Raw genomic sequence first — 11,891 nt, 5'->3', positions numbered from 1 at the left:
TGAAAAATCGATTTTAAATAAAATAGTGCCAAAACTGGACTGCTTTGCCAGATACAGAGTCGCCACCTAAATATTTTATTTTGGAAAAATTTAGGAAATCTTGACTCGTGCCAAAGGCCACGTGTCCGTCATCACCAAAGTTACCTCAGCTCGGGAACTTGGGTACGAGAGGGGAAGGTCCTGAAATGAGCACACCCACTCACTCAATCAAAGATCGCTCTCTACTAATCATGATATGATATTTTATAAATATTATGTGTTTTTATTCTGGTTATTAAACTAGCTTTACTATGTTGCGCGCACAGGAAAGTATATACTAATTGCAAGACTTAGAACAATTCAACTCATGTTAATTTTCGAAAAGGGTTTGAATTTGCCACCCTCAAGTCGGCTTAAAAGATGCGGATTTGCCACCAATCATAGTGGGCTTAAAACATGATTTTGCCACAACGAAGTGGGCTTAAAACATACATTCGTTGAATCGTTCCAATTTAAACAACCAAGCCTTCATCCACAGGCATTCATGCAGTTTAGCAAGTAAGCGCATAGCCTTATGGCAAGCATGCGAAACATGGCAATATGGCAATCACACTCATGCAATTATGCTAACGCATAAAACTCACCTAGTACTCAAAGCCAAAACAAAAACTAGTTAGAAAAATGCATGATCTTAACTATGTTATATGCCTAATGCAACACATGCAATATGAAATTAATAGGCTCGGCTACTAATATGGCATATGATTTCGATTTGATAACATGCGGTTAAACACGTATTCAAAGAAGTATTGAAATTGTAATACAGTTTGAATGATGCGCCGAGCCTCAGTGCATACAAGACAAATGAATGGATGCTAACATGCAAGCATAAGGTATGCTAATCAAAACATGTCCATAATCTAACCATTGAAAGTGGGTAAATAAAAGGGAGAAAGACGTGAGGTTGGAAGACATGCATATACGCACGCACACTTATTACAACATTGCGCCCTCGCGAAGGAGGATCCGAATGAACTAGCTAACTAGCTACGCTAATTAAGCTAACTAGCTACGCTAATTAAGCTAACTATTACAACACAATTAATTAACTACTCTAGTTAACTAATTATTACAAACCAAATTAAACTAATTAATTATAATACGAATTAATTAACTAAACAATTACAACACTTGTATGAATGAATTAGCTACACTAACTAATTAAACCAAGCAAGTAAATGGCCTCGAGGGCGAGGGATGCGCATTCTTGGTTGGTTTCCTCCCGAAAATACACCGCCTTGCCATCGGACACCTCTGTTTGTACTTGCTTGAACACCAACAGTGCTACCAACTTCTAGAACACCTCTGCTCCAACTCAGGAGTACACTTGTGCAAAATTTCATTTATGGTCGGTCGGCTACCATTAGTGGCCGGTTGGCTACTTTTGGTGGACGGTCGGCCACCCCTTCCCTAAACTTCCTTTTTTGCTGCAACAGAGTGCAAATAGAGGCAAAGCAGTGTATTCTCAAGGAATGTGTGTACTGTTACCCTCCTTATCATCACACAAGTTTAAAGGAGTGTAGCTTTTAGCCCTCAAACCATCAACCAAGCATTTTTCATCAATGATGGCCAAAGAACCAAGTTGTACAAGCTTAATGAATGCACAAATAAGACCAAAACAACCACCACCCTATCATGCATGATCAAGGGTGATGGTGACCAAGGAAAATGGCGCGTTTCATCACTTTGAGTATAAAACGTCTCATTCGCCTAGTGTTCGAATTAACGTCCGATCCGAACACATGCAATGCAACACGAAGATGCTTAATCTTGCCTCTTTTACTTTGTTCATTTTGTTTACACATTTTAACTTACCAATCCATTCTTTAATTGATTAGTCCAAAAGGTGAGTGTCTTCTAATGGAAAGAGGGCTTAAACCACAAGTACCTTGATCATGAAATATGCCTCATGCTATTGGTAATGAACTCCTGAAGGAATTAAACCATTAGGCATGAGGGTCTCAATTTCACACTCAAGCCATCAAGGGGTTCAAAGCCACTTTCAAAACAAATGAAAGAGTGAAGAATAGAGGGAGATTGCAGAGATTTTAGTGTTGAAATGGAATGCAAAATGACATTAAAACATGCAAACAACTCATGCAACTCATGTTAAAAAGCCTAAAACATTAAGCTACTGAAGGAAATTACTCTACAACCACACAATACAAGCCTCAAAGGACCAAACCAGCTCAAAACAGAGCTCAAACCAGTCAAAACAATAGCAAAAACATGCTGAGATTAAGGTACAAAATGCTAGAAAAAAATAAAATAAAATAAAATAAAATAAAATAGATTTTTATTTTGTTACAAAAAAAAATCAAAATCTTATATAAATAAATAAATTGAAAGTAAAATAAATACTTACCTTATTTATTTGTCGAACAAATTTTTGATCAAGTCCAGTGTTTAACATTTTGTCCTTAAGACAGAATCTTTTTCTCCACGGTACTTTCAGATTGTGGACGTCTATCTCCCAGGATAAAAATGATCAACAACGAATAATAGTAGCACTACAAATTATTTTCACAAGGAACACACTTTGTGTTTACACTCTTTCTCATAAAAAAAATAATGCAGCAAAATGCAGAGATTAATGGCAGCAGAAAAGAACGAAGATTGAATGCTAAATCCAAATAAGGGACTGCCTATTTATAGATGGAAAGGTGGCTATTCGGTTTGAATTAAACAAGTACCAAACCTCTTTGAATAGGTATAAGACCTGTTCGGTTTGAATCCAACAAATATTGCATTGTTTGGGTCTTGAATTTAAACATATTTGAATTTGTATAAATAGAATTTAAACAGATATAAATCTGTTTGGAACTTGTACCAAAATTCTGAAGAGGTGCAAACAAATTTGAATTTTTTTTTCCAATCAAAATTTGAAATTAAAACTGGACAAATTTTATTTTACCAAAAAATAAAATTAAATTCAAATGTTTTTTGCCCAAAAAGAATTAGTATTGGGCCGAACAAGCCCAACACAACCTCACACCACGCACCCGCGCCCAAGCCCAGCCTAGCCCACCTGTAGACACCCCATTTTTGACCGTCCTTAAGACTTGGATGTCATCGTTTAAACACTTGATGGTTTTGTATGCTTGTGTTCGTTTTGAGTGCTTGAAATTCTCGGCCGAGCGCCTTGCCTTTGAGCCTCTAAACCTGTCTGTTTTGTGCTTGGTTGTGGACCAAGAGCTTGTTGTTTCAAGTCTGGAGGAAAGAGTGGCTTGTCGGCCAGCTCCACAGCCTATTGGCCATGGCTTGTGCCTGCCGGCCATCAGTGGTGGCCGGCCGGCCACTAGTGATGGCTGACGGCCATTTTTCTCCTTTTTTAGATATTTGTTTGCCAATTGTGCTAGCTGTTGTTCACTGAAGTGCATCTCCATACACGTGTATGGTAGGATGAGTTCAAGCTCTAATCTTGTTTTTCTATATATAGGGGGTGCTCTGCCCCATTTTGAGGGTTTAGAAAATTTGGATCAAATTTCTCGCTCTCTCTTCTTGTTTTGTGCCTTAAAGCCTTGTTTCTCTACACCTTTGTACATCAAGCCTTAGCCAAACACTCTCATCTTTGAGCTAAGGTTCTTTAGGGTCTAGTTTGAGCTTTGGAAGGAGGTTTGAGTTTGAAATTGTGGCTGATTTGTGCTGTGCTTCAAGAGGTATAAGCTCACCTTGTAAGCTTTGTTTTGACTACTTGTTTTACCATCTTTTTGTACTGTTTTTGGCCTGATTTTCAACTATAAAAAACTCTGTTTTTTTAGGCTTAACATGATGGTTTGAAGTCATTTTGTGTAAAGGGTAGTCCATCCTTCTTGTTGTTTAATTGTGTAAGCTTTTGCATCATCTTTTAGCATATTCAAATCAAACTTTTTGCCTTTAAACCACTGAAATTCAGAGTTATTTCAGTGGTAAAAACCTTGTTTTGAAGTCCAAGATTGGAGGGGATAGCCTCCCCTCCTTGTGTCTTGTTTGCAAGCCTAGATAACTTAACATTTTGTAATCAAACAGTCTCTCTTCTCTCTTTAATTCTTCAATCTTTAATTCTTCAAATACAGTGAAGATTGTCCAACAGAGAATACCCCCTAAGTGTGAGACTTTCAATTGAAAATGTCTTCACAATATTTTTCCAATCTTTTGGAACCTGAGCAAAAAGGGCATCATGATTGATACTAGACACACGAGATGTTTTGTAGCAAGCAAGTGAATCTTTAGAACATGTCCTCTTTGAGTGTTTGAAATCGCAGGAAATGTGGCGAAGAACATCATTGGGTTAGAAACTCTTCGGTTATTAATTACACTCTCTCACACTCTTTAGGTGTTTTTTTTCTTTTTTAAATTTTTGTTATTCTTTGAATTGGGATAATGACTTTCAATTATTTACTTGCGATTTAATTCTCATCCATTATTTGATTTTGTTTAAATTTTCTTCTACTTGCAAGTAACAATACAATAAGAAATAATGATATTGATGATAATGGTGAGTTTTGATGTGGTGGATTGAAATTTTGGAAGAAGATGAAGAGAAAATAATTAAAATTTTAAAAAGAAGATGAAATGACTTGAATGTAAAGAATACATGGTAAGATGTACCATGAGAAAAATAATAATATTTTATTTTAGAGTTTAGTGTGTATTATCCTTATTTATAAGGGTTTTTTTTTATTGATAAATCTTATTTAGAAGTGTTCTAACCTAATAAGTCCATAAAGAAAAATTATAGCCTAGTTAGTCGTATATATTTATATTTTTATTTCATGAAGTCTTTTTTTCCTAATTTATATTGCTTGTTGGACTATTATATCATTTTGTCTATTGTTGATATGTATTACATAAAAAGAGAATATACACGTTTCTTTGTTGTTGCTCCCTCTGTTTTGGCAGTTACCATTATTCACGTTTTTCCTTTTAATTAGTTTCATTCACATTTATGGTATTGTTTCGTTGTGTTAGGGTTTCTAAACTCTCTATTTGGTAGGGTTTTGAAGGTCTAGTTTACACGTGGAAGTGAGAGAATATTATGTTCCTCCATTATTGCGGTGAAGTTGTGTTCTTCCATTGTTACTTTGTGTTCAAAACTCTGTGTTCATCCATTGTTGTTCTGTATTCAAAACTCTATGTGTTTGGAAGAGTTTTGGAATCATAATTCTACCCCTACATTCTAGTATGATGTTTGGTTTGAGTTTTGGAAAATTAATTCCACCCATTCTTTTGAAAACTCGTTTCAGGCGGACTTTTAGATTTTGAAATTTGGCCTATCAGACATCCCGCCGGTCATCCGACCGGTTGACCTGAACAGTACAATTATTATTATTATTTTATTTATTTATTTATTTATTTTTGCATATGGCACTTTATTTATTTATTTATTTATATATTTTTAATAAAACAATATTTTTGGAATTTTGTAAAAATTTTTATGAGCTTTTAATAGATTTTTGAGTGGGTGTTTGGGAAGTGGATTTTTTTGTAGGTTTTTTTAGTTGTAGGATATTATTGGAAATTTTTTTTTTTGTGTATTTGGGAAGATAGTTGAGTTTTTTTGTGGTTGGATATGATGTTTGTGAGAGAAAAAATGAAATGATTATGGGGTTTGATGTGATATTTTGTTTGGATTTGTTTTTTTTTTTTTGGTTTTGTAACCAATTTGTCTTTTAGAGAAAAAAAAAATCAAAAAACCAAGTTCCAAAACACCGCCTTGTGTGTTTGGTTATGAGTTTTTTGTATTAGATATCATATGTCATATCAAAAATTTCCCACTCAATTCAAAACTCCTTTCAAAACTTATTCACCAAACAAATTTCTCAAATCATAATTCCAAAACTCACAAACTCAAAATACAACTCTTATTCTCAAATCATATTTAGAAAACTCTATCAAATGCTACCTATGTTTCTCCATAGTTGTAAACTTTGTTTATATCCAATCAATTTTGTTACAAACATATTCTTTAAATGTGGGTTTGGTTTGATGTGGATTGATGGAATGGTGAAATTGCATGAATTGTTAATGATAGTGATAATGATGAAGATAATGATGAAGACGAGGATGAAGACAAGGATGTGGGTGATAATTTTTTATTTTTAGAGTAATTGAGTTTTTTTTTTTTGGATTTCTAATTCTATTGCTGCCATTGTTTCTATTTTTTTTGTCAATCAATGTGAATGTTCACATTTCACATTATTTAAAAGTTTGAGAAATAAGTTTTGGAATATAAATTTGGACATAGTTATACTATACTTATTGTTTGAACAATCATTTTTTGTTGCCATTAAAAAGAAACTGGTGTTACACGGTCAAAGTTTTTCAAGAGATAAGATGAAACTAAATCTCAATCACAACAGGCAGCATCAACCCAGAAAAAACTTGGCACGTTTGATGGCAAAAGTACTGGCCATGGGCAAAATTGTGCTGCAAAGGAAGGAAGGTCAGCAGGCTTTTCCTGGGAATTAACTCAACTAAACTATTACATCATTCATGACACAATTTTCTGTACAATTTTCAACAGGAAGTGTGTTGATGCTAAAGATGCACAAAGTGGGAACAAGCTGGTAGGAATTTCAACGTCACATTCTGGAGAACTAAACAAAGGCGAACCTATTCAGCCAGGGAGCACAAGCAGTGTTAAAGGTCTCAAGGGTGTTGGGTAAGGCTTTTTGTATCTGGAATTTTCATTCTATAGTAGCCAACGATTTTCACTTTAATTGTATTGAACTTCTGGTGCTCCAAAGTTGGATTGGACCAATACAAGTGAATTGTTCGGTTCTTCAAGGTTAATGGTGTCTTATATAATATATGACAGGGAACGTTTCAATGCTAATGGTGCGCTAAATGGGAGCAAATTGTTTGGTTCTTCAAGGCTACATGAGCGAGAAGTAATTAAAGGTGAATTGGTTCAGGGAAGTGAAAAGAACATAAAAAATCTTACTATTAGGTGAGGCATCTTTATGTCGGTTCACATTCTATACCAATTTTTTTATAATCCTGATTGCGTTATAATTCTCTAGTCCGGAATGGGATTAGATTCAAAACATGATTAGTGTTGTATTTGTCAAGTAACTTGAGTTAGATTGGATTCAGGTCTCAACTTACATTATATATATATATATATATTTATGACTCTAGGCATTGATTTTTTTGGTAGATATATTTTGGATGTTCTTGTTGATATTCATGCTGGATGTTCATCTTTTGGGTTGAATATTATATTTTATTTTTAAATGTAGCATAGTTTGGTGCTTTTGGTCATATAATCAGCTAAGAAATAATTATTTACTTCTAATTTGAGAAAATGAGCTGTTGTGGCGATTGTTCTCTAGTAAAAGTAAACAATTGTTCTCTAGTAAAAGTAAACTCAAGAAAGCCTATTTTTCTGCAGCTCTTGTTTCAATACTTCCACCTCATCTGAGCATACAAATAAATCTACCACACGGAACTGCACAAATCCAAGTCTTTCGGCTTTAAGCATGGTATCCGTTAACTACCAGAAATGTGTGATTTAACGATGCTTTTTTAACAGCGTTTTTTTAAACGCCACATTTTTAATATTTAACGACGTTTTATAAACGTCGCATTTTAATTTAATAAAATGGTACCGTTTAACGTTTAAAAATGTCTTCAAATGTATCCCACTCTCATGCGCTTTCTCTCCCTCTTCAGACCCTCATTCTAAAATCTGAGAAACCGTTCTTCTCACTTCCACTCACTCAAATCTGAGAAACACAAGTGTATGAATCTCACTCGCTCTCTCTAAACCCTTAAAGTGATTTCGATTTCGAAGTTCGGTGATCCAATCTCAGAGTGATTTCGATTTCGTAGAGAAAAATAGATTTCGTAGAGTAGAATCGATTTCAATATCGATTTGGAAGATACGATTCAACCTTCTTTAGCTCGGTGATTTTGATTTCGAAGTTCTTTCTCTCTCTCTCTCTCGATTTTGAAGCTCCACCACCACCACTACCACCACCACCATCTACATCGCCTACTAAGGTGAGCACTACTGTCTAAAATCTCGATTTCGATGTCGAAGTTCTCTCTCTATCTCTTAAGATCTTCATTCCTCTGATTCTTCTCCTAGGGTTTACAATCTTGAATCTCCTCCTAGGGTTTGGATTATGGTCGTGATGGAAAAATATTTTCAATTATTATCTGTTGCAATAGATTCCTTTCCAAACAACACTTGTGATGATGATGGAAATCTTTTGCCTGAAGCTAGAAGCATGCTGGATTATCTGAATCAGCTTTTTATTGCACTGGATATGAGGTCAGATTGTGTGCCATATCATCATTTCTATTGCAACTTTACTTTTTGTTGTGCTTAAATATCTCTATTGTTTAAATGTTGTTTTGATTACATTTCAGTCCCTTTGTTTGCGATTTGATATGTTAGTAGTGCCTTAATGCATTTCAGAGGCACAAGTTAATAAAGTTTAAGGCTGATTTGCATCTGTTATTTGTCAAACAAATGGAACCTCCTCTTATCTGGAGATATGGAATTTTCAAATTTTTCTGTGCTGATAATGTTCAAACTTTTTAAACAATAAATAATTTTCGAATCTCTTGTCTTTCGTATTGATAATTTTCAAACTTTGAGATATTACAGTTGCCTGTCTCTTCTCTTCTTTCCTTTTCTTTCCAGATTCTCTTTTCCCGTTGTTTCTTATTCTTATTCTTTACTTCTATCTTGTTATAGCACTGGCACATGTAATGTGTGTCAAAATTGCTTCTTCATTGTTTCAAATATGCTGAAAATTTTCTGTTCTCTTCTCTTCCTTGTTTTTAAGCCTCAGTGGGCGAGAACTTGAGGAGGACAATGACAATATCTCAGCAATCAGTGAACTCTTGAAGAGGTTGCAGTTAAGAAGAGCAAGGTTGGAACTTTGATTTTGTATTGCATGATGACTGTTTGTTCTTCCCTTTTCCAAAAATAGTAAATTATTTTTTAATTTGATGCATTTGTGATTTGTGAGTTCCTTGTCCAATATTTTTTATATCATGGAGATATATTGTTTTGCCAAATCTTGATACTGGGCAGGAGGAAGCATGGGCTGAACTATCTAGATAAAGCTCCTCTATTGGCCTTGTATTTTGTGACAAAACAGGTAAATATTTTTTGTTCCGTTTTCAATTTTTCGTTGGCTGCAATCTTTTATTTTATTTATATACTAATTATAAAATAAAATAAAATACCATATGATAGGGAGAACTGAGATCCCTCTGTACCATCTAAACCTTAAATCATTATAATAGATCAATTTCTAACCATAAATTTTAAGTCTTGTGCTCAATTTCTATTGGTGTTGCCATAAGCCCCTCTTAGATTGTTCATGAGATTATTTAATTTGGATTAGGCTGTTATCAGATTATTGGTTAAAGATCTCGATAACGTAAGCTGTGGCAGCAACCAAGTCATACCCAGGACTGTTGGCGGCAATGCCAGTTATGGACTTGGGAGGGTGATTTTGCAACTCAGGCTAGCTGAGAAAATGAGCTGGACAGCGACCATGAATCCAGGCTTTTGAGGCCTCTTTAATGCAAGGTGATTGCATTTTTTCCTTCTGCTGAAGTACTCCCCAATCCCCACACTTGTTTTATATTTCTGATTGTGTTGTTTTTACTTGTATCATTCACCCAATAATTCACAAACCACAATGCATGTTTACTCCCTATGCATTTCGATCTTGTTTCAGATCTGACTCCAGTGACCTAAACAACATTGCCGAGTCCACCATGATCAGACATACTCTGTCCTTTGTAGCTGCTGAAATCTTATCCATGATTCAGGTTTACACGAGATTGATTCGAATGAGATGATGGACTTGATCTCCAATCAAAAGATTTAGATCTACCAGACCTGAAGTTGATCTTCTGAGGCATCTCTGAAATCTGAAGCGGTTGACTTTGTTGATTACTCATGTTCACTAACGAGAAACTAAGGTGATGATTTATATATATATATGCATACTCACGTTCACCAACAAGAAACTGAGATGATGATTTATATATATATGCATGTATCAGTGTTCATATTTGTTTGTGTGCGAATATATATCAATTTATGTTACTAAAAATTGTAGATTTTATTATTTTCAAATCATTTGACTTAGGTACTGTGAATTCATTTCCTCCTTGTGGATTGTTATTAATTTTTTAAAGTCCTTGATGATTTGGAACCAATGACTACTATAGTGTGCTGGCATTGGAACAAATTGAGTCACATCTTCACTTTGTACTTGTTTGTTCCAATGAGCATGTGTTTTGCTATTATTATGGTTGCTATTATATGTTTTGATATCTCAATAGGACTTCTGCAAGATGACTCAATTGGTGGCATAGATGTCAGTGCAATTCCTCCAAGAATTCTACTTATGAAGAGGAAAAGGAAGAGGACATTTCTAGAGCAATCTTGATATGGAGAGCAATCAAATTACCAATTTACTCTGTTGCCTTGGTTCCTCTCACTGTGAGTTGTTTTTTAACTCTTCGATCTTTTGAGAATGCTTCAAAGTCATCAATTAAAATTTTGATTAACTAGTTTTGTTTTCTTTTTTAAATTCAGTATTTTCTGTTATTGGGTTATTTTTTTCCAAATAGCTCAGTCGATTTGAAATTTCTAGAATTCGACTTCTACAAAAACAGGTTGGAAGTGCAGCTGCTTATTTGCAGACCGGCCTGTACTCTACTAGACATTATTGTGTTATTGGCTTCCTCGATTCTTATAATCACTTGTCTAAATTTAAGGTGTGATACTAAGACACCTTGATGGCATATGGAATTCAGTTTAATATGACTCGAAAATGTGCAAGACAACTGTAAACATCTTCATACTAGAACTATCTTTCACTTCTTTGTTTTCTGTGTAAAATGGGCAACAACGACGTTTATGATTTTGATACTAGAGCAGATAAGACTAAGAAAGTGTTAATGCTCCCAGCAAGTTTTCATTCTTCTATGTATGGGATATCCTTCTTGTTATGCTTTGTTTTGGTTTACAAAATTATCATTCGACTAACTGTGCCACATGATCTTTAGTGTTCTTTGGAGTGCATCATACTTACCCGTTCCACGATTCTAAATCTAATCATAGCTTTGTTTCAGTTTCTCTGTGCCCTAACCTTGCCCGTTGGAAAACTAGTCGTCAACTAGGTTGAGCAGAACCACAAGGTGAGTAGTGACATCTTAAGCTTCAATTTTTACTATAGAATTACAGATTGGATGGTTATGAACCCTAGTTGTTACTTTTTTTTATAGCTGAATTGGATTAGTTCTCTATTGTAGTATTGAGACTTCATTCTTATAGGACAAAATGAAGATCATTATGGTGAAGTATTACTGTGTGAGATTGCATGCTTTATTCGGTGCTGCTTTGGCAGCTGGACTGGTAGCAGCCAGAACCATCGTTGGAAAATATGTTGACAAGATGGTTTTTCTCTGATTTTCCACTCCATAGATTTCAAAATTTGCCTGGTGAGCATACATCTTTGAATTCTTGCTATTATGAGTATTCTGTGAAAGCAATTTTGGCTATACATCAAATACACGTGTTCAAGTTAAATTGTGTTGCCAAGTTATAGTCAATAAAAAACCTTCGTTTTTATCAGTTACTCTAGTGACTAATCTCCAAAAAATTAGGTTTACTCTGGCAAAGAAGCAGGAGCATATTAGGTAATTAAAAATCTATTGTACCTTTTACATAGTTAACAGAAATGATCTACTCTTAAGAACAATAAATATATAGATATCATGATAAATTATTCTTTTTTGGAGTGATTCTTCTGTGTGTTTTTTGTGTAATCCTACAAGTCTTATGGTATCATTGTATCTTTTCTGTGTAAAAGTTCGTTGTATTCTTATTT

At 34.6% G+C, this 11,891-nt stretch overlaps 1 long non-coding RNA gene across 10 annotated transcripts in view; it reads left to right on the top strand.

Annotated features, from left to right (window-relative positions):
* The first annotated feature begins 7,698 nt into the window (after positions 1-7,698).
* LOC114279654 (uncharacterized) overlaps positions 7,699-11,891 on the top strand; it is a 29,756-nt gene continuing 25,563 nt past the window's right edge. For 2 of the 10 annotated variants that reach the window (XR_014339559.1, XR_014339558.1), the window contains exons 1-7: positions 7,699-8,025; positions 8,114-8,299; positions 8,820-9,137; positions 9,398-9,574; positions 9,726-10,498; positions 10,675-11,199; positions 11,336-11,502. This is a non-coding gene — a long non-coding RNA (uncharacterized LOC114279654). Of the gene's footprint in view, positions 8,026-8,113; positions 8,300-8,819; positions 9,138-9,386; positions 9,575-9,725; positions 10,499-10,652; positions 11,200-11,335; positions 11,503-11,891 lie in introns of all 10 variants that reach the window. The other 8 variants (XR_014339567.1, XR_014339563.1, XR_014339560.1 and 5 more) reach the window with 8 other exon arrangements.

The sequence above is a fragment of the Camellia sinensis genome, chromosome 9 (genome assembly GCF_055761805.1).
Source record: "Camellia sinensis isolate YWXY chromosome 9, ASM5576180v1, whole genome shotgun sequence".
Classification (NCBI taxonomy): domain Eukaryota; kingdom Viridiplantae; phylum Streptophyta; class Magnoliopsida; order Ericales; family Theaceae; genus Camellia; species Camellia sinensis.
Note: the sequence above shows the minus strand (reverse complement) of the source record. Positions and strands in the feature narration are given on the sequence as shown.